The 25,118-nt window shown below is 39.7% G+C and overlaps 1 long non-coding RNA gene across 2 annotated transcripts; it reads left to right on the forward strand.

The window, feature by feature from the left end:
• The first annotated feature begins 593 nt into the window (after positions 1-593).
• On the forward strand, positions 594-24,583 carry LOC105446445. Of its 2 annotated transcripts, none has more exons than XR_973752.2 (3): positions 594-1,225; positions 20,766-20,860; positions 24,203-24,583. It is a non-coding gene; the product is annotated as an uncharacterized LOC105446445 (long non-coding RNA). The 2 variants fall into 2 exon arrangements; XR_973753.2 differs by lacking the exon at positions 594-1,225 and adding an exon at positions 9,552-10,350.
• The last annotated feature ends 535 nt before the right edge of the window (positions 24,584-25,118 follow it).

Consider the following 25,118-nt stretch of genomic DNA (forward strand, 5'->3'; position numbering starts at 1 on the left):
CTTATTAAATGTCCTGATACTTTTGTACCATGCTCATGATTATTTACTGTGAAGTTTAGTGCATTTTAAAATCAGACCCAGTGAGGTGGTTGTTCAAGGACTTGGGGAAAGTTTATGAAGACCATAGCCCAGATAAATTTGAACTAAAACATTAACTGTATTTGAGGCAGATGTTTTAATTCTTCTGAAAGTTTTTCTTTGGTTTTGTTCTGTATCATGTAATGAAATAAGGGGGATAATTGTTTGTGTGTGCATGTGGGGGGGGGGGGGGGGGGGGGGGGGAGGTTAGCAGCATCATGGTAATGCCAATAATGATGTTTTGTTTCAGGTTAAGAGATGCCATTCTTTGGATATTCTGGAGAAGGGGAAGGCAAGATTAATACGACAAGGATGTGGCCAGTTTAGGTCAGGTAGGGGGGAAAACAAAATTGTTTTGAAATCAGAGATTCTGAGAGGTAATGTTCAAAAGAAACTTGAATCCCTCTCTTCATCTTAAGATTTCATGCATATGTAACATTGACGATTTGAAAGTAATCGAATATTTCTTTTGCCACGTAGACAACGCGGGCAGCTAACGAACCTACTCGCTTTTTTTTCCTCCATATTTACAGGTGCTTGGATGGGGAATCGTCAACGGCAAAGAACCGCTCCCAAAAGTAAGAAACGCACCATACTGTAGGAAACGCGTGGAGAATCTACAAGAAGTCAAACCGAATTGCAGACAGCACCTCGTAAAAAATCAGTGCGCATGTCGGCTGCCATCTTATCAATACAGAGCTATCCCAGCATGCTTTGTTACGTGTACATGCACTAGCTGGAATGGCGGTCTGGCTTTGGACAATGTGTCTAGGTGCTAATGTGTCTGCATTTCCTCGTTAAAAGTGTCTGAGGGCGGTTTGAATCGGAGGAAGGCAGGAGGGTGAGGCTTACGGACCGATGAGGAGTTTGTGGTGGTGGCGGCCGGGGCTCAGGGCAGGGGCGTGATTCAAGAAAATGAACTGGTCGATGCCGTCGCAATCCGGACATTGCACGTAGGCCGTTGAACAGCCAGAGTACTAGAACAACCCCATGTGCCTTGGCCGAGACGGAGGGAGAGAAGCAGGCCACAGCCAGGCACTCTGATGGGCTGTGCAACAAGGGGGAACCTGGGCCCCAACTGCAGGTCACATGACTTGCCCCGCTGCCATTTACTACGCGGACGTGAAGGGTCAAAGTTCGCGATGAGGTAAGTCGGTGTAAAAAAGACGCATGGCACATGAATGGGGCTATGTGTGAGAAGAATAGGCATCTGAGAGCATGTGGGGTGATGTGATGCCGGATTGCTGCCATTTTTGGCACTATTGTTCCCTCCTTGTATGTGCTGCAAATAAAATCTGACTTTACGATCCCACTCGCTGCTAGTGTTGTGTTGGAGGGCATCCACCTTTATGATCATAAAGTAAGTATTTGTAACCGAGCCATTTGCTGTAGTTGTTGTGAATCCATCATCCCTGTGCAGTCTCCCAAATGATCTTTGCCCGCAAACCTTTTTTTGCCGCCAGGCTGCCAAGTCTCGCCTTATGGCGAACATGGCCGCCATTTTGTTTTTCCGCATTCGAACAGAAGTGATCCAAATTCCAAATTATATAGCATGGTACATGTAGATACCAATATGTAGAGGCACTTATAGAATAATCTTTGCACGTGATGCCAAATGCATGACCAAATCATGAAGGATTTGATTTATTGATAACGCATGGTTAAACGTAATAGTGATATGTCACATGGTTGGGTACATGTCAGTATAATTCCATGTACATTGTACCTGTATAGCCAACCAGTAGCATTAGCCTGAAAGCTCTCGGCTATCAAAGTATAACGGAATAAATTCACCATACCGCATTCACATGTAGCAAGCAGACATTTCTCTTCATCAAGATTGAACAACTTTTTATGTAATTGTGGTCCTCCGTTTACGTGTTTCCAAAAGCGCCTGCATGCTAGTAATTCCATTTAGTTTAGAAAGTTGAATACTGTAGTTATCGGTGTAATTGCCTGGATGAAATATTAATGAGTCAATACATAAATTATTCAAATAGAACAGTCTGTATCAAGGCACTGTATATATTGCTCATAATATTTCATTATACTATGTACATGTATATGTTTTGATTGTTTTTGTGTCTGTCCTTGTGTTTGTGTGTGCATTGCATTTTATAATTTTTTTCTTTCTTTTTTTGAAAATATTTCCCATCAACGTACAGCAACTTGTGATTCTTTCCTTTACACAAATACCAGCCTTGTTTTAACACTGGACCCAAAATCACAGTGAAACTTATTATTGAAGACGTGCTTCGCCAAGTGCACTGTAAGTTTAATGTGGTGATCTCAGTAATTGCTTTATTTCACGCCAGCGTAGCCGCAGACAACTCAGGCTATTTAAAAAGCACCAACTTGGCAGCATATGGTAGACAGAATACTGGTGTTTAGCTCGTCAAGAGTCTTCCTCTTTCAATATTATAACCGTAGCCAAGCGATGATTAACGGGCAATTAATTACCAGCGACAGATATAAAGTACAAGGGCAGAATAGAACAAAAGGCCATCATTAACATGTTGGCACGTGCAGGTGTCTATGCCTGTCATAATGCGGCAAGAAGATCCTTAGAAGCATGTGTATGCGAAAAAAGCTATTAAATTGGCAACATATCCAGACAGCCTAGCCTGTAATGTAAATATAATGAAAAGAACAAAAGATTTTGAAATTTCAATGTGAAGGCCATCGCGTCTTGGCATGAGGATCGAATAACAGGCGTGTGTATTAAAGCGTGACTGCACTACTTGTAGCTACTTGTGCCCTCTATATAGCAAAAATTGCCCAAGCGGTCCCCCATGATCATCTTTTTCTTATGTTAATTAAGAGTTGATTTGATGAGAAAACCAAATTGCCAGTGACCATGCAGGGAGGTATAATCCCTCCTGGCTATTAAAAGTAGTGCAGATAGGCTTTAAAGTAAAATGTACAATATGATATAGCAAATAGGCAGCCTTAAATGAGATTTTATTAAGTAGACTGATGGAAATTGAATTGTTTAACAGTTTCAAATTCATCCAGAAATCTGTCTGTAAATTACAATCTACTTGGGTAGAGAATTTGTGCAAGTACTGTACACGTGAGCAAGAATTGGCAACAAGAATTAACCATTCAAGATTGATATTGAGGTAGTCCTAACTGGGGAGGATTACATTATGCAACCTTTAAATCCAGATCGTTATGTGTGGAGAAAAGTTGAAATGATTAAATTGACAACATGCACACAAGCCCATACAATCATAGAAACCTAAGGGGTGTTTCACAAAGACTAAGATCGACTTTAAGTTGGACTTAACCTTGTTTTTGCTCTCACTTTGTACTGGCATTGGTCTCTCAAGGGACATGCAAATCATGGTGTCAAATCTACAGAATTTACATTTTTTGATAGTTCATTATTGAAGGAAAGATATATCTAAAGGTCAGAATGGTGAGAGTAAACGGTGGCATGAACAGCCTGCCATACTAAAGTCCAACTTAAAGTCGATCTTAGTCCTCGTAAAACACCCCCCCCCCCCAGATGTATAGATCTCTGTGACACAAAAATGTCAACAATTTCACAAAATATTAATAACATTTACATTGTATAAGTACATGTTCGTTGAGTTATGAACATAAATTTCCCTCATTTTGAGTAAAAAATGTATAAAACTATACTTGTCTGTAATCATCTCATGAGTCTCAGACAGATAGCCCAAATGTCTGGTTATTTTGTTGTACATTTTTGCTGCTATCAGTGGGCATTATCTAAAAATAGTTAATCTCTATTTGACATTTGTCTGTTGTATTGTCTCTTTCCCTGCATCAATAGCTACATGTATGCCCCTTCCAGCCTCTATTAATTGTTTTTTCTGCAGAAGAATGCGTAGGCTCCCTTTTTAAGAGGCCCTAATGCAAGTAGTAGAGACAGTATTGTGTTTGTTTTATTTCTTTCTTTCAAAGGAAAAGATTAGGGAAAATAAGTGAAGCTCTGGAAAGATTTGTTTTTGGTTTTGAAATATGTTTCAGTTAAAATGTAATTGATCAGGCCTATGTATTTTAAAGTTTTTCAGCGAGGATATTTTACTTCTTATGATAATCATAATAATTCTGTACTAACATGACGCACAAATCTGCCTGAAAAAGGCACCCTTGGTGCACAATCAATGAATTATAAATCAATGTACTGTAAAAGCGTGAACAATTACCAAGTGTTTAAATTTACAAAAATAACAATTAAAGGGATCCGGTAACTTTGTCTCAGATTCTAAAACAAATCCTGGATTTAGCTCATGATGCAATGATAATTATAAACCTTTAGGTCAGTCAGAAACCCCAGGACTTTTTGAGTCCATGGAAAGGGCAGGGTGTTTCAGGCATGTGGGGGCAGCAACAGAGAATTACCGTCACCCCAAGATCTCATGGACCAGTTCTCTGAACTGGTGTATGTTTCCTGAGCGGAGACCAGGTCTTGAAGGTTTCATCAACTCCATCATGTACATGTAGCTCAGAGCCTGATGTGACTTGATCTTGAACTTGGTAGTTAGTATTTTATTGATCAAGTGTCTGTCTCACTGGGAGCCAGTGTAGTTGTTTTGGCACTGGAGGATTGATGGGGTTTTCTGCCTCCTTCAATGCTGAAGATTCATGTAGCTTTACATGTAACTTCTATAGTAATTGGTAACTTCAAAGAAAATAAAAAATCCTGTTAACATTAAAATTAAGGGACTTTGTAAAAATAGACTTTACCCTCACAAAAAAACCTGCAGTGGTTTATCGGGCCATTTCTGAACAAGCCTCAACAGGATTCCAAATTTAAAACCTGCATCAGACTCTGTGACTAACCCTGACCCTAAACCTATCCTAAAACCCAATTGCAAGCCTAAGCCTAACCCTATATAGTTGTAGCACTTGCAGCGTACAACTCCGGCAACCCAACACTCTCCTGCAGTTGGTTACCGGGCCATTTCTGAACAAGCCTCCAGGGGATTCCAAAACTCCAAACTCTATAACTAATCCTGACTTTAGATTTAACAATCCCTTACCCTGAACCTATCCTAAAATCTAATTGTATCAAACCCTAATCCTTGATAGTTGCAGCACTTGCCGCTGAAGCATTGTTGGATCAACAGCGTACAACTCCTGCAGAGTAATGACAGGGCCTCGAATTGCAGACTGAGTTAGACCTACACTGTCACCTATGTTACGTTGCGTCCAATCAGCAGAAGTGTCGTCCAGATTGGCATGTCATATCAGCTTTCTTGCAATGTTAATTGAAAGGGACACAGCGAGCATCCCAGCATTGGCTGGGGTCCATGTTCTGTGAACTCGCTTGCAAATCTTGGTCACTGACTGAGAGAGAGAGAGAGAGAGAGAGAGAGAGAGAGAGATACCCGATTATAGAACAGTTCTCCAGCACATGTTCAAGAAGAAATGGCAACAATTACCTAAGAACTACACTAACCATAAACCCAATGGAAATCACAACCCAAGCCCTAAACCCATGGTAATTAAGACTACAAATGACCAATGAGATAACACACTTTTTCAGTGTCAAGTTTTATATTGAGGAAGAATCAGGATTCAATGCCAAACAAATTGCTTTCCTGGTCCACCAAACACTTTATCCTAGAATTTTGACCTAGCCCTAACCCAAAACCCAATCTCAATATATACATGTAAGCCCTTGCCCTGTACTTTTATTGAAATGAACCTGTAGGATGTAATACAGGGAGAAAAAAATAAACAGGGACTCGGGGCGAAGTAGTCCCTGAAATGCCCCAAAGAGCCCCAGAAAGTCATAAAAGAGCCCCCCAAACTTTGCATAGAGTTCAATGCAAAACAAAATAAAGAATGTAATTTTAATGCAAGCAAGCTTGAAAAGTAGCCCCCCCCCCCCCCCCCCCCCCCCCCCGATTTGTTAAATATTTGTTTGCCTGATGTAATAGCTAATCACCTTGTTGAGTGCATAAAGATGGCTGCTTGGTCTGGAAAGTAAGACAAAAAATGACCAGTCAGACTTGGAAGATGGTCAGGGACAGTGGTTGACCTAAACCCTAGCCTAAAACCCAAGAGCAACTCAAACACTAGTCCTAGCAAATATAACAGCATCATGATCTTGTTGAGATCAGAAGATGAGTTTTGATCTGGGAAAACGACTAACTGACCAGTCCACTAGAGTCGATGGTCAGTGGATAGTTGTTGACCCAAACCTACTCTAAAACCCCAAAGCAACTCAAACACTAGTCCTAGCAAATATCTCTGAAGCCAAGAGCAAATATCTCAGCATTTTGGCTTTATTGAGAGTAGAAGAAGAAGTTTGGTCTGGGAAAATGAATGTGACTGACCAGTCAGGCTTGGAAGATGGTCAATGAACAGTGGTAGACCTAGTCCTAACCTGAAACATAACTGAGACCATACAGTAGTCCTAGCAGATATATTTGAAGCCAACAGCAAACTTAGAGCATACAAATTAACACTTGGTCTGGAAAATGGACTACCTACAACAAAAGTATGTGGCCAATGTCTTAGATGGGTCAGTTTTCAAGACCAATCAAATTTATTTCCTTTGTCTCACACCATCTTACTCTAGCCTTGCAAACCCATTAAGGCATTAAGTTGACAAATTGGTCTGGAAAACAAGACTATGACTGACCAGTCCAGTGGAGTGGATGGTCAGTGTCAAATCTAGGACAAGGCTATCTAAAGGTCAAGCATAATGCCTCTAATCATGTCTGGCCTTCGCTAGTCTCAGCTTCCAGACCTTTCTATTTCTTTCTCCTTGCTTCTGTTGTTAATGTACATGTTAGAATCCAGACACATGATGTATTGAAACAAATTTCTTGGAAAGCAACATGCCAAGAACCAACATTTGATGAAAAGACTTTTTGTAATTAAGGAATGTAATTAAAAGAAAGTAGTGAAGGAAAGTCAAGATAAATAGAGATTTATACAGAACCCCTTTTTAATTATTTCCAATTCTGAGAATAAAATTGTCTTTTGATAGCTTTGGTTGCTGTGAATTATGAGGCAAAATAAATGTATACATGTATTGCCTATGTTGTGTGTTTGTAAGCCTTGTTTTTCATAGAACAAAGTGCCCTGTTTGTCCCATTGAATAATCCTATGTGTCATTGTCTTGGTAGAAGATGTATGATAAAGTATTCATACCATTTCCACGTTGTGTAATTTTTTTAATTTGATGAAAAATTGATTTGTCCCGATGTACAGTGTGTTTCTTGAGAAAGTAACAATAATGTACTGTACTTCTACTAAAGCTTACATCTTAAAGTATTCATCAAAGGTCTTAATTCAACAAATATACCTTTCATTATTGAGTTACGAAGACCCCCCCCCCCCACCCCCATCAAATTTATAGGGGAATATTAAATCTACATTTCAGCTACAAATGTACATTATCACCAGGCAGGAAGAAGGGTCTGAAAACTAATATGTATTTGAAAAAAGAAAAAAAATTTGAATGGTTTCAGTGTTTCCTATTTAAGAGCCCTGCCTGAAAGGTTGAAGCCAATTCGTGCCGCAATATCTAGTCTTTAGAATTTATTATTGATATTGGGGGTGTATAGTCCCTCGTGGGCATATGTGGGAGGTTTTTTTGTTGGAACTAGAAGCAGAATGTTCTCTTGACATCTTCTCTTTCAAAATGCCTTTTTTTCAAGTACTTAATATTTCATTGACTGTTATGCTTCTCTTTGAACAGAACATTACATTAATATGAAATGGCTTGCATAGATTAGTTTTCTTATCTCTCCAATGCATGTATAATTGCAGTAACATTCATGAATTTGTTTGAAAAAAGCAACTACTCACAAATGGTGTGGGCTTTGTATTGCCATTATACATTACATGGGTGTGGAAATAAATGAATTATTGACAATTTTAAAACATATCCTGGAAGTGGACACAAAACTATAAATTGTATGTCTTTCAGTGGGAGAAGAGGCAATTCCAATTCTTTGTTAAAGATGTTCATGCGTGGGTATATAGTCCTTCGTGAAGAAGGCAACTTGGCGATCACTACAAACACTGAGCCAACGGGTATCACCGGTACGCTCCTGTGCGTACGTCTGTGTGCTGCCCTCTATAAACCCATGCATGAGCAACTTTAAGATTACAAGTTTGTCTTATTAGCGCTTTCTCATTCATTTTTGAAGAGTGGTCTTTGGTCAAATATTCTCTCCTTCCCTGGTTTAGAAGCTTTCTTGTTCTTTGCATTTTGTTATTTTTATCTTTATATGATTGCAAGTTAGGCCAATGTTTTAATGTTCGTCTGATTTTTACATCCTTTATTCCAATTTTGTTGTACGTGTATGTGTGTTTATTATATAGCTAGCCTTTCTTTAAGGATTATGCGAGCAAACCGACCGCCCCTGTGTGGAAAGTGAGGTCAGCCGAGTCTGGATTGTAGACTACAGTGAACATCCCCTTCTAGTCTACCAGTCCAGACTCTGTACAACTGATTTTATTCAATGGGGGAAACTGCATTTAACCTGGTACTCTATACTGTATGTAAGCCTAGCATTTCCAGTACAAATGCTGGTGTCTAGCTTAATGGGTCTGAGAATAGAGACTACCATGGTGCATTGTTGAAAGGCTGGAATGCTCCGTGCTGAAGAGGCCTGCATATTGTACATGTTACCGCGTCAATGTGCATTACATTCACCGCTATGTGTTCTATACCTAAGCCCAGACTGTCGAGTTCAAGTGGAAATAGTCTTGCTCTTCAGCCTCGAATCCACTTATGTCCACTCTACGATATATTCAGACTTGACACGTACACACGTCTGAATAATTGTTAAATTTGTTTTTTTAATTGTGTATAGCTTCCTTTTATATTGTGCCAGCTTGTTCAAACATCCCCCTTACTTGAATAGCCAGCAATGATGGGCATTTTATTGATTTTATTGCCATTGAGAATCGTCAATCCATCATTTTGTTACTGATTTTTTGTCAAAGCTTTGACAATTTTATTGGGTTGTGTGATTTTTTTATTGCCATTTTTAGACTTGACTAAATGGTATTCCGAGCGTTCCGAGGTGGGGCTGTTTTTGTTCAGAGAGCGGCTTGAACATCGGACCTGGCTGGATTGAACTGCAAATACGCATTGTCTCGAGCAGGCAGCGAATATAGACGATTGGCTAGACTATTATTTGACTAGGTGTGTGTCGCACGCGTGTGTGTGTGTGTGTGTGTGTGAGAGAGAGAAAGAGAGGGAGAAAATCCAAGTGCACTTTCGCATGCAGCCAGGCAAGACGGGCTCAATATGTACTCTTTTCCGCTCCCAAGTCCCCAGTTGCATTTTCCATCGTGTTGGCACAGTCAGTGCGTACATACATGTAGATGAATGCTTGCACCAAGCTAGGTAGAGGCCCCTCCAATACTAGTTCATACACAATGTGCACATAGCCTGTGTGATACAGTGAGAGAGAAAGAGAGAGGGAAAGAGAGAGAGAGAGAAAGAAAGAGAAAGAGGGAGAGAGAGATAAACTACTGTGTCTGTAGTGGTAGAGGATTGGTGTAATCCGTCTATACCTGTGTTGAACAGCTACTGAGGATAACTACGGTCTTATACTCTTGGAGTAGGCACCCTAAAATGTTCCCCGCTCGATGGAACATTCAAATTCAGGTCACAACTCCGTCAGGTTAATGCCGCTCTGCTGCTACCCGGCTCTCAGCCTAGGAGTGTGGACCCCCGGATTTGAGTTAGACGTCTGGTGACCTGAGGTCAACTATTAGCATTCAGAGCGTTGCTGCTCAATCTAGCCGAGTCTTTTTCCCCCTCATTCTTTCGTTCTTTCTCGCTCTTTCATCCTCTCTACGTGTCTCTCCTCAATGGGTGCTTCACAACGCAGTCGGAGAGGAACTCGGTTGTTTTCTGCTTCTTGCCCGGCGTAGAAATTGGCGCCCATTTTGGGGGTGGAAGGCGCGTGCTGCCGCCGAGACGATCGCAAGCCAGGTAACATGAATTCTCTGTGAATGTTCTTGTTGACTGCTCATTCAGACTTCTTTGCTGTTGTATCCGTGTGAGCCACATGTGTAGCCAGCGGAGAGTAGTGGTACGGGCGACCCTTTTCTCTCTCTCGTTCTAAGCATGGGGGAGCCGTACATAGCTAGTATACAGCCGTGCTGTACATGAGGATTCAATGTTAGATTACACGGACTACTGCAGCCTGTGATGAATTGCCTATCCTACCTATATGGATCTACATGTACCTATACACGGCCACGTCTAGGACGTTTCTTTTTGCTCGTTCGCCTTGTACAGTGAAAGGCGTCTAGTAGGTGAGGACAAACTGTGACATGAATGAGTTTAGTCTGATACGATGTGCCTTTTTTTTTCTCCCTTTCCCTCTCTCTCTCTCTCTTGAATGTGATAGGACAAAGTTCAGAGACTTAAGGCAACGCAAATTTTGTGTCTGAACATTCTGGTTGCCCGCCATAAAGCAGGGTGTATGGGTCGGCTGGGGTGCAAGCCAGACAGTGTGCTTAGCTTTGTTGAAAAGGAAAATGGCGCTCACGCACACAAGACAGTGGCCATGACGCAAAGCAACAACGCCCTATGAGTATGACATGGCGGGTTTTTGCTCTCGTGACTTGTCGGCGGCGGCGGCGCACACATGGCCTGCGCTCTCTCGTTCGTTTTGCGCCCCCAAATTCATGCTTTGTGAAATGCAGCCTGTATATATCCTTGTCTGTTCACTCGACAATTTTTATTTTTTGTAGGTAAACCACCAATGTGCTCATGTACGTGATTTCATTTAATATTTTTTTTCTTTCTTCGTTCGTCGGCTCTCCATTTGCCACAGAAGGTGTGGCAGATATATCATTCCAAGATGGCGGGCAGAAATTAACATGTCTGAATGTTCCCGAAAGTTAACATTAATGCGCATGTGTCGGAATGTCGTGAGACCGTCTGAAGGTTGCCAATGTCTCGGCACTAGTTGGCGGTGTTCGGTTTTTACGCGAAAGTAAGGACTATATTTCCTACGCCAACGTTTCAGATAGATTATTTGTGGTATCTTGAAAGGAACATATGGATTTGCACATTAATTCAATGACCTGCCTCTTTTTATTCTCATCCCTGACTGCTAAAAAAGGACATTCTGGCTTTTTTATTTTTAAATATTTAAAAAGTGTTCGTCATTTTATATGTACCTCATGTGGGTCAAGAGTCATCGGTTCAATTTCCGCAAACTTTCTTCTTGAAAACAGTTCCTGTTTTTCTTTCAATGGATTTTATCCCGCGAGTTTGGGAGTGCCGCAGTTTCGTGAATAACCGAGGAAGGGACGCAAGCTGCGATCGGCACCTGTACCAATGATTTACGATTTTCGCCACGGTTTCTCTACTTCTCGACTTTTCTTACGGAGAAAAATAAAATATTATTAAATGCGTCGGTGCTGTAAATAGCTGGAACAATTCAAATTCTAAAGTGGATGCCTTCTGAGACTAGGACCTACGCAACATTCGGAAGGTAACATTTGAACGTTAATTACTTTTTACTTCCGTACCAGAGCACATTTTCAAGATTTTCACGGGTACAAAGCCATATTTTAAAGGGAAAATAAGTTTAAAAATCCATTTTAAGGTCTACAGAGGACATTGGACAGTTTCAAAATATATCATTTTCCTTTTTGGGGAAACTACAATTCATTATTCCTTGTTTGAACTGATTTTGTGTTGTAGCCCCCCCCCCCAAAAGAAAAATAAGAGAAAATTTTAATGTTCAAGAAGCAGAAAGGGTAATCTATTAAACAAAAATCTATTAATCTAAAAGTCTGGTGTGAAAATGCTACCAACACTCCTAACAAACCACAAACAAAAAACGTAAACGTAAATCAAGGAATTTGTGTCCCAGCAAACAAAGTGGTAGGGATCGCTACTTATTGTTCTACTTTGAAAGATTCTCTGTACCTTATTTCCAGCTTTGTAACTTAAAATGTGAGGAAAAAATCTCCATGTACAGTTACTTTAAATAAAAAGACTCGTTTTTGTGGAATATGGCGCGAACTTGTCCACGTGGTGCTCAAAATGGCGCCCAAACGCTCCATCGGGGCGACCCACCCGCTCGTAGGTCCCCCGGAAAAAACATGAAGAAACAAGAAAAGAATCGCGAAACGTGGAGGAAGGGAGTTCTTCCATTAGCGAAGCCAGACAGCCAGCTAGCCAGGCGCAGCCACTCTAAGGAGAGAGAGACTAGAGTTGATTCTGCCTGCCTGACTTGTGTGTGTGTGTCTCAGCCTAGGAATATGCAAATGAGGCAAGGCAGTGTGCGTGTCGCTTAGGTCGTGGTGAACATACATGCGGCCGGAACATGTTGGAATGTATGTTGCATTCATATGCTTTCTTCCTCGAGAACTCGGCCTGTCTGTGCAGGGGCTTGCTGTCTATACAGTCTGGGAAAGGGACCCGTCTCTAAAAATGTCTCGGCGCGAGGGGTCGCCCTCCCGATCGTTCGCCCAGTGGATCATGGTCGCTTTATTGCGCCCCTTTTAATCGACTGACTTTACTCTCTGCAATTCACTCCGTGCTTTGTCTTCGAGGTTGCCTGACATAGCAGCTGTGTTTGTAATTGTGAACAATTTAGGTGGGAGGTAACGTTGACTGATTGTAATAATGAATTTAGGCTGACTTACGGGCTACATAATAAGTATTACCCCCCCAAAATGACTTTGATAATAAGTTGTACAGAATTTCTTTCAGATATTAGAATTTTCATAACAAATAAAGATAGGTACAACTGTAAGAAGTGACCAATGATGCAGAAATGTGCATAGGTAATAAATTCAAAATCTTGTGGAGTTAGATAGGGTTTTCAGCACTTGATACTGTGGACCCCCAATTTTCTGCATATTTGGTATTTAAAAAAATAGATCTGCAATTTGTTGAAAGCAAAGTCTGGTGAAGGAGACTACTATATATAGTGTGTGTAGATTTGTTAAAATTATTCTGCTTTCGTACTTTATTTTCTAAATTTTGTTCCCATTTTAAAAGTGATCATGAAATAGAACTTCACAACTGCATCATCACTGGAGCGAGAACAAATTCAAAAGTGCTTGAATATATCACAAAGAGTCTTAACTACAAGACTACCATTATAGGTGTCATGTTTTTACTTCTCTTTTCTGTTTGCTCAAAATAAATTGATATAAGTTGGACCCTGTCCTGCAATAAGTGTTTGTACTGGCTACCATCATGTCTGGGATTCCGACACTGGATATAGCTAGGATTGAGGCGAGGTGGGGGTAAAAAAGGAGAGGTTGGAAAGTCAGTAGTCCCATATGGTGCAATTTGGTGTTACATTCACAATTTGATGCCCATATGATTCCATTTGACTTTTGAAAATTCAGTTAAAATGATTTGATAATGTAAAGAAGAAATCGATATTGAATACAAGGTGAAGATAGATACCAACAAGTGGATTTGTTCAAGACCTCCAAATTGCAATTCTGATTTGCAGTTTCCAGTATCTTGAGTTTTATTTTAATTTAATTTGAATAGGATACTGTGCTTCAATTGAAGTATAGCTCAAATTTTAAATGTCTCTGAGTTAGGCACCCCCAAAGCTCCTGCAATTTATTTCACCCCCCCCCCCCAGAAATGAAATTGATTTTTCCATCTCTAAATGAATGTGTATGACTTGCAACCCAAGTTCATATTCATAAAGTCATAAACATACATTTTTGTTTTGGTGCACCCTGTAGTATTTTTAAAGCCAGACATGTAAACTTTGAACAACAAGCTTCAACGTTTTTGATGTCGTCTGAGGGGGCACGCGAGAGGGGTACTTCCAGCTTTATAACAATGCTTCGCAGGGTCACATGTTACAGGCCGTCAGCACAATCTAGGAGATCGATCGCGCTATGTTCAAGATTGTTGTTGTTTTCCATTTCAGACTCTTCGTTTTTATTTTTAAGCACCTATTTTGTGATAAAGTTTCCTCAGTGAAATTTTGGGATGTACAATCTGATGCAAACCAGAAGAAGGCCTTTTTAAATATGTTAGCTTAATGTTTCAATAAAAATTACAAAATGGCTGCAATAAAGAAAAAGGACAAAATGGATATAGCGACTGGATAAACCTTGTATAGAGACTACCTAACAATGCATTGTCCCATGTGTGCCTTTCTGTGTTTTTGCTATTAGTAAGTTTGAAATCCAAGATCTTACTCAAAATAAATGAGGGCTGAGGGCAATTTTACCCCCTAGGCCCTCTAAAATTAACCTCTGCAGACCTCCTCCAAATAAACATAAATATTTTGTTTATAAATTGAAAATAACCCATGGAGAATACCCCTCCCCCTCCCTCCCACACCCCCACACCCCCACTTCCATACATCCCCTCCCCATCCTCCCACATCCTCCCACACCACTCCCCTTCCCTCCCAAACCCCCTAAAAAAACTGATAAAAATAGGGTTACCAATTTCCCTATAGATTCTTTTCAGGATCTAACATTTTAAACTGATCTAACATTCTACTTTTTCCCAAAGAAATACACTGTACCTGTATTTTACTATTGAGTGATTGTTTCTGTTTACAACATTTACAATATGGACTGATATTTAATCTTTAAAATGAAAGATTCACCTTTAATGCTCTATTTTCCTTAATCAGCTGAGTGTTTTCAGTTTATTCACCCCATTTCATGTCAACAGAAAAAGTTTGCATCATGACATTAAACCTATATAACAAAGGAGGGGTTATTATGCTAGAAATAGCACTGATCTAATGTCTGCTTTATAGCGCTCTAGATATTCTCCTTTGATTATTTGTTATCATTTATCATTATTTTGTTCAATAGAGAGAGGGGATGGGGGCTATATAATTTGTCAATTTGTTTTATTTCTATTATTTATTACCTTGTTTACCCGAGAGAGTAAGAGAAAGGAAGAGAAAGAGACAAGGGGGGGGGGGGGGGGGGGGGGGGGCTAATTCAGCTTGTTTAGCAAGGCTACATTTTTTTGTAAGTGAACACACACCTCTTTACTGGGCAGGTCCAAGCTATTTGGATTGTGACGTACGGGACATTTAGAGACTTTAAACAAGAAATAACAACAGATGAAATTATTTATATGGCTATCTTTTGGTATGAGTCTGTGGCTATTATGGGCTAGTTCATTTGTGGAAAGTTTTAATTCTGACCAATTTTTTAATTAATTTTTAATGTAATTAATGTGCTGCGTGACGTACGGGACGCTGTGGGGGCTAATTCAGCTTGTTCAGCAAGGCTACTTTTTTTTTGTAAGTGAACATACACCTCTTTACTTATAACGGGGGGGGGGGGGGGGGGGGGGGGGGGCTAATTCAGCTTGTTCAGCAAGGCTACTTTTTTTTGTAAGTGAACACACCTCTTTACTTATGACGGGGGGGGGGGGGGGGGGCTGATTCAGCTTGTTCAGCAAGGCTACTTTTTTTGTAAGTGAACACACACCTCTTTACTTATGACTGTTAGGTTACAAGTGAGAAAAAGAGAGAGGGACTGGTTCCTTATGCATTTTTCTAAAAGGTCTGACATAGCAATGAAAAATAACAAAATAACAAAAAAGATATAGGGAAGATTGTTTTAAGTCTGGGACATTGCAATTCCTGAAGATAGGGGCAAGGGTTTAGGGTTATTTTTAAGCTTTTACCTGATTTTATCAGGCTCTTCCCTTTTGTATGACTTCCTGTACTGAACATACAGTACATGTATGTAAATGTGTCTGGCTCTTCTTTCCAGGCTATATGTCACAGAGGTAAATAACTGACTCTAATTAAATCAATTGATTAATTTATAATGCTGAGCATGGGATATGAAAGGGTGAGGGGGGGGGGGGGCGGTTGAGGTGAAGAGAAGTCGTGGGGAATACCCCCTACCAGTAACTTGTACATGAATGTCTTTTCTCTTTGTCAGACTCTCAATAAGTTATTGCTTTTCTAGGCGAGACAGCGATGTGTACACAGAGCTTTTGGTTTCCAAAGCAGAAATGTTGTAATTGACGGTACATGAGCAAACTCCATGCCTCTATGATTATCGACCAACGCGATGTTTGATATTAAACTTAAAGAGAACTAAAAGCGAACGTTGTGATGTGGAAAGAAAAACCAATTCTTTTTCTCACAGATGCAACAAGAAGGAGCTAAATTTTGTCATGAAGATTCTCCTCTTGTATTTTGTCTTCTGAATGCTTTGTAATTATAATATGTAACTAAAATACTTAAGAACCATTCAATCACGTCTTTCTAGGATCTTGATTTCTTATATTTGTGTTTTAAATGTTATTCACAAGCTTTCCAAAGATACTAAAGTTTGTAGTTAACTGTTTCCGACTGATTACCTACTTAGAACAGAGCAAATAAAGGAATAAAAGGGAAAAAGAAGCAGATTTTGTGTGATAGAAACATGCAGAGAGAGAGGGAGAAAGAGAGGGAGAGGCAGAGAGAGAGAGAGAGGCAGAGGGAGGGAGAGATGAGAGAGACACACAGGGATGCCATTTTTCTGGCAAAAGCCTGAAATCAGGCCCTGGCAATTTATTTTCAGCCCATAGTTTAGGTTTTTTACGTGTACAAAATAGCTAATTCTAGGTGATTTTCAGGCCCTCAGATTAATTCTAACTGGCATCCCTTGAGACAGAAAGAGAGAGAGAGAGAGAGAGAGAGAGAGAGAGACGGACGGAGAGAGGCACACAGAGACACACACAGAGAGTGGGATGGTAGAGAGACATGAAGAAAAGAAAAGAAAGCAGGAGAAAAGAAATAATGGGGTTAAGAAATAAGTGACATAAAAGAAAGAAAAGAAAAAAGAAGCCAAAAGAAAACGATAGGAAGGAATGAAGAACAAACGACTGTCAAGTAGGCTATCACAGTATGAGAGGAGCTTAAGTAGAGCATGAACAATCAGGGTTTGTTTGCCCCTAGATTGAAATTGGCCACTCGCTTTATTCTGCTGCGATCGGCCCAGTCTGTCTGCTAGCTTCAGACAATGTCATTACTGGGAGTGATCTCTCCCCTCACTCGGGCCCGTCCCCACAGCCAACCTCTCAACATTTCTCCCAGTGCGCTTGGGTGGGTAGCGGCTGCCGATGCTGGCAGTGGCGACGAGTGGCGTCTTTTTTTAGCATCACCTTTGATCATAGGGGGGCGCTCGTTTTGGGTCCCGTCTTCGTCGGATGAAATGAGGAGGCAATTGATAAACTCCTCTAGAGAATCGGTTGTCTGGTAACCCGTCGTAGATCGTCTGTTTGGAGCCAGAACGACGTTAACTCCGACGTCTTACACAGACTTACAGCCCTTCTGGCTTTGCAATGATGGTATATACCCTGGATGTTTGATGCTTGCTTGAAGCGGAGTTGGGCGATTCTTTAATTGGCTTTATCGTTGATGATGAGATTAAAGATAAGGTTGGGTACTGGACATGCGATTAGGCATACATTGTGAAAGAAACCTGTCTGGAAGCAAAATTTGGGAGATATGGTCGATTATTGCATGAATAAGAACGAGTAAGCACTAGCTTTGAGGATTTGAAACGATCCAAATTATTCAAATTTGACCTGGGATGGTGAAATGAAATATTTCTCAATAAAACTCATCACTTTGCGATAAATTGGGTAATAGAAAATGTGGGACATCTTCATTTTTACCATAATAAAATTGGCCAAGTTTTAGATTGTATGATACCAAATGTGGGACGTCCTCGTTTGCAGTTATGTGTTAGCCCCATTAGGTTTATATATATATATGACCCAATTTACAAATTGATAGCATTTGCAGACTTTTTGATTGTGTAATATGAAATGTAGGACGTCTTAATATTTACAGTTGATGCATAAGAGAGGTACAGGTTATATGAGACAATTTGTTGAGAGCCGCAGGTGCATGAACTATTCTGATAAATGGAAAATATTCATTAACAGTGAAAAAAAAAAGTGTGAGGCCCACCACATTGTGTACTCTACATTCATTGTTGGGATCCAGAAATATATTTTCAACTCACAAATGTTTCATACAAGACATTCACAAAGAGTAATAAGCCTGCTGATAGAGACAAAAGGATCGCTCTCACCAGACAACTTCCAAGTGTATTTGAACCTCCAGAAAAGGGAAGCACAGTAGAAAATTGAAAACTCAAATCAATACATAACAACCAGACAATGGTAGAAATAATTTACAACTTCAAAACACACAGCAGACACCCACAGAGCAGCACAAATTATGAAGAAAAAAAATGTAAATTATAATTTATGATATCGAAACTGATTCATAATCCAGGGTCACTCTTTATTAATTTCTTTCCAGGAAGTTTCAGTATTTTATGTTAAAGCTAGAAAAAACACCTATAAGTTTAGCATTGTTCTCGTCTGTTTTACGCACGATATAAGTACCACAGCTCAAAAATTCATTTCACCATTGTTATCTAAGTTCAGCATTCACTTCAAGCTCACCAAAATACCTGTAAACATTGTTGTCATCTGATTTTGGGTCAGTATTTATACCCAAGATGAAACATACCTTTAAACAATATTCTCGTCTGATTTCAATTCAATGTCAATTCCAAAGCTCTTTTAGTGACAGGATTTTAAACAGTATATTCTCATTTTGCACAATGGCGTCAGTTTATCCAGGGTAGTCATTCTGTGCATTAGAACATTGTTTGACCCGAACTACATGTTGTTGGAAGTTTCAGTTCCAGACTTGTTTGTTGGCAAGTTATTTCTTTGCGTTTCCTCTTGCAGAACATGGTTGCTTAGCACATGCATGCTCTTGAATGTTCTGTGGTAAATTCCACTCACTAACCAAATTCCTCTCACTAACCAAATTCCTGACTTCAACTATTTATCTACCCTAAAAGGCTGAAAGTTTTCCCTAGCTTGTAATAACATGAATATTTAAGTGTATATACAATGTCTGAAATCTGAAAACAGTGCTGATTATGAATTTGTCTTCTTGCAAATAATCAGAATATAATTGCAATAGTATCCGTTCTGTTCAAATTGGAAATATAATCTTTCGGTTGAGAGTGGTGACCTGGAAATTGTAACTGGCATAGGGCCAATCTGGTTTGTTTGCTAGCTTGTCTTCTTCCTTGTTTATTTGTTTGTTTGTTTGTTTGTTTTAGAACTTCAGATAGCTCCCTCTTCTCCCTCTGTCATTCATTTCCTGTGGTGACCGTTTCACAAAGCCTTTTTTCATTGGCAAATGACAAAAATCAGTGACAAATCTGCTGATAACCAATCAGAAGCAAGGATTTCAGTAGCTTATAACAAAAACTGTCATTTGTCTTTGATGACAAGTTTTGTGAAACGCCCCCCCCCTGGTAAAGATGGAAAATAATAAGTGAGCTTTCTTGCTCGCTGTATGTCCATGCCATCATCTGCAAGATGGAGTCGATTTCTTTTCATTTTGGTCGTTTCAAAACTTCTCATTACACATTTATAGTCCCTATACTACACGATCAACCATTCCCAAACAGTCTCCGTCTGGACTCCTTTTTAGAATTTTTTTTATCATTAACAACTGCCACACAAGTACTCTCAGCCTATCATATGCAAGGATTTCAGTAGCTTATAACAGTTATTGTCACTTGTTATCGATAACAAGTCTTGTGAAACAGGGCCCAGAATAATCTCATTACCTGTACTCAATTTGATTTTTAATTGATATTTTAATCGCAGTCTACATGTACTACATGATCAACCATTTCCAGACAGTTTCTTTCCGGACCCTTTTTCATAAAAACTTATCAATAACAAATTGCCGAACATCTACGAAAAATGTCAGCCAATCAAAGATTTCAGTAGCTTATAACACAAGTTTTATGAAACGGGACCCGGAATAATCGCATTACCAGTACCCGATTTGATCTTTAATTGATATTTTGAACGCAGTGGCACCTTCCTCTGCGGACCCTCGGCTTCATTGCAAAATATGTCTAAAGGAAGGAAGCCATAGAGAGCGCATGATGCGCGGGACAGCTGAGTGCTAAAGTGGCTCGCAGGAAAAAACAAGAGTTCGGATCAAAGTCACGGATAGAGGGATGGGCGGATGGAGGAATGGACGGATAGAGAGATAAACGGATGGAGGTACGGATGGATAGATGGATGGACAGTGGGAAGGATGGGCTGAGGGAACGAAGGGTGATGAGAGATTAAGGGAAGGGTCCTTGAAGTCTTCGGATGGTGCTTTGAGAGTTCCATTTAATTGGAAGGATTGCTATTGAGTGTTTTATTTTTATGTTTGAATGATATTGTGGTTGGTATCTTGTGTACAGATGTGGCAGTCAGGCTGGCATACAAATTAATTTGTTCATATTTAACAGCAATTTCATTTGATTTTGTTTGTATTGTACATTGAAACATTTGGGAACCCTTGTTCATTGGAACTGCAATTGTTGAGCACTGCAGATGAAAGTGTAAAAGATGACACTGAATGATTTTTTTATTTTAAAAAACAAATAAATCAGATTACCACATAATGTGACAATCTTCAGCCTTTATTATATGTTTTTTAATCTCTAAATGTATTGTTTGAAGGACCCAACAGAATCCGTTTCAAGAGGACTGAACAAAATCCATTTCAAGAATGGATGATATCCAAAAATGGCAATTGCAACAATAACAATCATTTGTTAAATGACTCTGCTACCATTTTGTAAGCAGTAATGACAATCATTTCTCATTGGTATGTAATGTTTATTTTTTTCTTCCATTTTTTTCTTTCCAGATCTCGATTAACAGCTGGAACCTAATGGAATTTATTGTGGAATAAATCCGGTTTTAATGTCCGTCTTTTTTTTGAACTACCAGTCAAAACAAATGGTAAGTAACTCTTGTACTTTGTAAATATTGCGACAGATGAAGATAGTATTTCACTTCTTTTTTTGTTGGGGGGGGGGGGAGGCTACAACTCAAAATTAGTCTTGATGTCATGGACTGTCCTTATCGGAAGAAGTAATGAAAGGACGAAGGATAAGGAAAACATCTTTAGGTTGCCAATGGTCATGTCCGCATAATGTCTACATAAGAAAACTGTTAATCCATTACCAACAGGAACTGGACCGTAGATCCTGTATTAAGTCTATGGGGATATTAGAATTCAGTAGTCAATGGGTTATGAGGGTGCTCTGAAATTAGCTAAGGGTACAAAAGCTACAGCTGTTTTTTTCCTTCATCAGAGGTGCAAGGTTAGGTTTAGGTTTAGGGTTATGTTAAGGATTAGGTTTAGGGTTGCAAATGAGGTGTTTGGTTTGGTGTAGGGTTAAGGTTAGTTAAAGTGTTAAGGTCCAGGTTTGAAGTTAAGAATATGCTTAGTGTAGGGTTAATCTGTAGGGCTATTATTGTTGGAGGATGTAATACCGGGAGGAGAGATCCGCGGGCTACAGTGAGTCAGTTCGCTTTTCGCCTCCTAGGCACAGGTGACGCCAAATAGATAATAATAATAAAATTTGTAAGAAAGAATACTGTTGATACAAGTTATTTCTAGAACATTTTCCATCTCATGTGAAATGGTGCATGTTTTGGCAAAGATTATGCCTATCATTTTCATGTAGTAGAGCATGCCTTACAACTGTGTAAACTCTGGTAAGAGCTCTGATGCAACATATTCCTGCAACCTTGTTCTTCTCGTTTGTGAAAATGCCCATATTATTGGCAAAGAGGGACTTCCATCTTGTTCATGTCCAAAACTATGACAGCTACCAGTCAGTGGGGAATTCGTCCAGATCTTGACAAGAACCAGGTCTCTGCTCGCACCTCTCTAACCTAGCCTGCCGCCTGAGTTCTACAAAAAACAGATCCTGGATCTTCTTTTACATCAGGGTGGCCTAATTCCATCCTCAATATGGAAGCTAAGATTTCCTAGATGCAAGTTGCTATTGCTGAAATGGCTCAAAGTGTACCCATTATATTTCAGTACCAAAGATGATGTTTCATGTTTCCTTTTGCTTGTGAGTCAGGCTATTAAAACTGGACATGCTTTTTTCTGTTTAAGGGAACCCCCTCAACCCCCCCTCCATCATGCCAATTTACATGTATTTCAATTTTTCACCATAGAGGAGGCAAAATGGCTCTGTTGGAAGTGGAGATTGGAGGGGGGGGGGGGGGGGAGGGGGAGTGGGAGGGTTCAATCTATTAAAAAAAATGGTACCTTTCGTGCTTTGGGCTAGGGGATTTACCCTCAATTACCCTAGTTCCCTAATGGTCTTGCAGCCACTGTTCGCATCACCAGGATGCATGCCGTTTTGTCGGCTCAGCGCCAGAAGGTCTCTGAATTGTATTCATCAATGTACAGTCAACTACCTTCTGGCTATCCATTAAGCATTTGTAGACCCACACCAAACTTGGTCAAACTTGATCAACCAAATACCACACGCACACACGCGTGGGTCACTTTGATAGGATCTATGCAAAGTAAATGGAGCATGTTACCTCAAATTTAAGACAACAATGGGTAATTTTTAGCCCAGATATGGAATCAATGGGGAAATGGTCCAATTTTAGAACACCGAGAATTGTTTTACCACATAGACTTTGTACACTCGTCGTATTTTTATATTGCATTTAGCCCCATTTTGAAGGATAACCTTGTGGTGACATTCATACATGATACATTGAGCACTAGTTATGGCTATGTCGTTCTAGATACTGATCTAGTTATCCCTCTCACCCAACAACGACAGCAAAACAAAATTTAAAAAAACTCAAAATGTGAAAAACAACACAAATACGTTCACCACACTTGATTAATTGGTCACTCCCATGGATGTTGTAGGATATGGAAGAAGATACCTTGGTAGAAAGATGCACCAACTTTTTATGCGCACATGGACTGTGCATGGATATTCTGAAGATTTGTAATGACAGAAAACTGCTGGAGGTAACCAAAGCCTTTTTGGTTTATGTAGGCCTACATGTATACTAATAATTAATAGGGAAGAATTCAATAATGCATCTACATGTAGGCTTGTATACACACTGCAGTTGGTATTGTATACTGTTGATCGCTCAGGCAGATGCAATAAAGTCTGAAACTGGAGAATAGCAAGGGGGGGGGGGTCTGTTGCCAAATCAGGGCTGATTCCACTGTCCTCGACGACGGCAGACATAAGGTCAGAGGTCACGCAGGTCAATACTGGGTCTGGGAGTTGGCCTCTGTTTGAACTTGAGAAGGAAACTTGTTTTGATGTAGACGGTTTTTGTTTCGGAGGCTGCTTGGAGACTGAACAAGGGCTTTTGCAGAACTCTGTTCAACGGTACATGCAGTTTCTTGTCCTAGGTGAGCAAGCTCGCTCTTGTAATTTTAGTTTTGTATGCAATTTAGCATCAGAAAAGATGGATGCTGAGTGCTTTCCTTGAAACATGAACATGTTCTGTGCTCTTGATTTTGTTTTGAATATTAGGAAATCTTTACCCTGGTTTTTAGCAAAGGCAGAGCCATGAGAATTACTTAGACGTTCAGCTTCTAGCAGACATTAAGTTTGTTGTACCAGCAGTAAGATTTTATTTCTTTAACACGGTGGATTCACAATCCACACCACCATCTAGTGACACCAGAGTTGCTTGTACTAGCAGTACGATCTTTTGGTTAAAGACTGCAATCCAATAACATCACATGACTTGGGAGTGTGGTGGTGCCAACCTGCTTTTATGGAAATTATGTTTGGATATTTTCATTTCATTTCTGCCCATCTTGTGGTTGATGGAGAAGTTTTACTATTGGTTTACCATATGGATTATTTTTCTATCCATTTCTCTGGTTGTGTCTCAATATGCAATATACATGTATGTGTTTGTGAATAATTGATCGTACATTTTATTCAGTTGATTGTACTTTGGATGATTTTTGTAATGGCTGTATGATCTTTAGATGCAGACATTGCGACACATGACCTATAATGTCCATGAAAAACTAACGTTTCATTAGATTTCCTGAATGTTTACTCAATTATTAACACCTGTGCTTTTTTTCCTTTATCTTCCAGTGATAGTTTCTAATTTTGTGTTTCTGTTCCTTCTTGCGAATAACTCTTGATGAGCCCAAGACAAAAAGCTTTTATAGTAAGCCTGATTTTGCGGCTATTCGTTGATATTGTAGTACCTTCCAATCATCTTCTCAGTTAACATTTAAAGAATGATATTTCTCACCATTCTCACCTAATTCAGAAGCTCCATCTTGGATCTTAATATCAAGGAATTCTAGGATCTATGTGGATATACTCAGTTAGGACTAGACCAGCATAAAAGGTAAGTTCCCTATAGACCAAAGTTTTTGATTGTTTCTTTTTATATGAGGAATATCCATATCTCTGCTGTCTAAATGGTTGTGAAATCTTCTCTGGCAACATTATTTTACTCCAATCAGATTATTATGTCAAAGGTATAGGGTGATGGGAATGGGCTGCAATTGTTTGTCTTTTATTCTAAGGTTTAAAAAGTTTTAGTTGGGGTAAGGTGTAGGGTAGGTGTAGGTGCTGGTGTTTAGAACTTTGGCTTAGACTTAGGGTTAGGGTCAGGGTAAGGTTAGGGTTTGGGTCAGGGTAAGGTTCGGGTCAGGGTAAGTTTCGGGTTTGGGTCAGTGCTCTAGATTAAATGTACTTGGCTTTCATAGATAAGGTGATCTAGAGTTGAAGCATGGAATTAACACAAAGTGAAGTCACAGATTTGACTGGTGGAGGTAATTGACCGCAAAGTAGTTGACCACAAAGTAATTGACCGCAAAGTAATTTTCACCAGCGCATATGTCATAGAACCCTCCGAATGCACCGGCTGTGGAAGGCTACACTTACTGACATCCCACAGTGACAGACGAAACCATTGTGGATGAGTTGATGAGGTGATGAGTTGCTGAGATATTGCATCCCCCCCCCCCAAGAAACTGAATTAAAAAGTTGTTTTAAATGCGAGTTGCCTTATATTAGAAAATACATAAATTCACCGTTTTGGTAATCAAAAGATTTAAACAAAAATTGCTATTTCCTCACCTTGATTCTATCTTTAATTTATAGGGAAATGGGTATGATTTCAGATTTCAGATTGATTGAAAGCTTAAATTTCAGAATAAATCAAGTTCCATTGCCAA

Source organism: Strongylocentrotus purpuratus, unplaced genomic scaffold (assembly GCF_000002235.5).
Source record: "Strongylocentrotus purpuratus isolate Spur 01 unplaced genomic scaffold, Spur_5.0 spur5_scaffold_1, whole genome shotgun sequence".
NCBI lineage: Eukaryota > Metazoa > Echinodermata > Echinoidea > Camarodonta > Strongylocentrotidae > Strongylocentrotus > Strongylocentrotus purpuratus.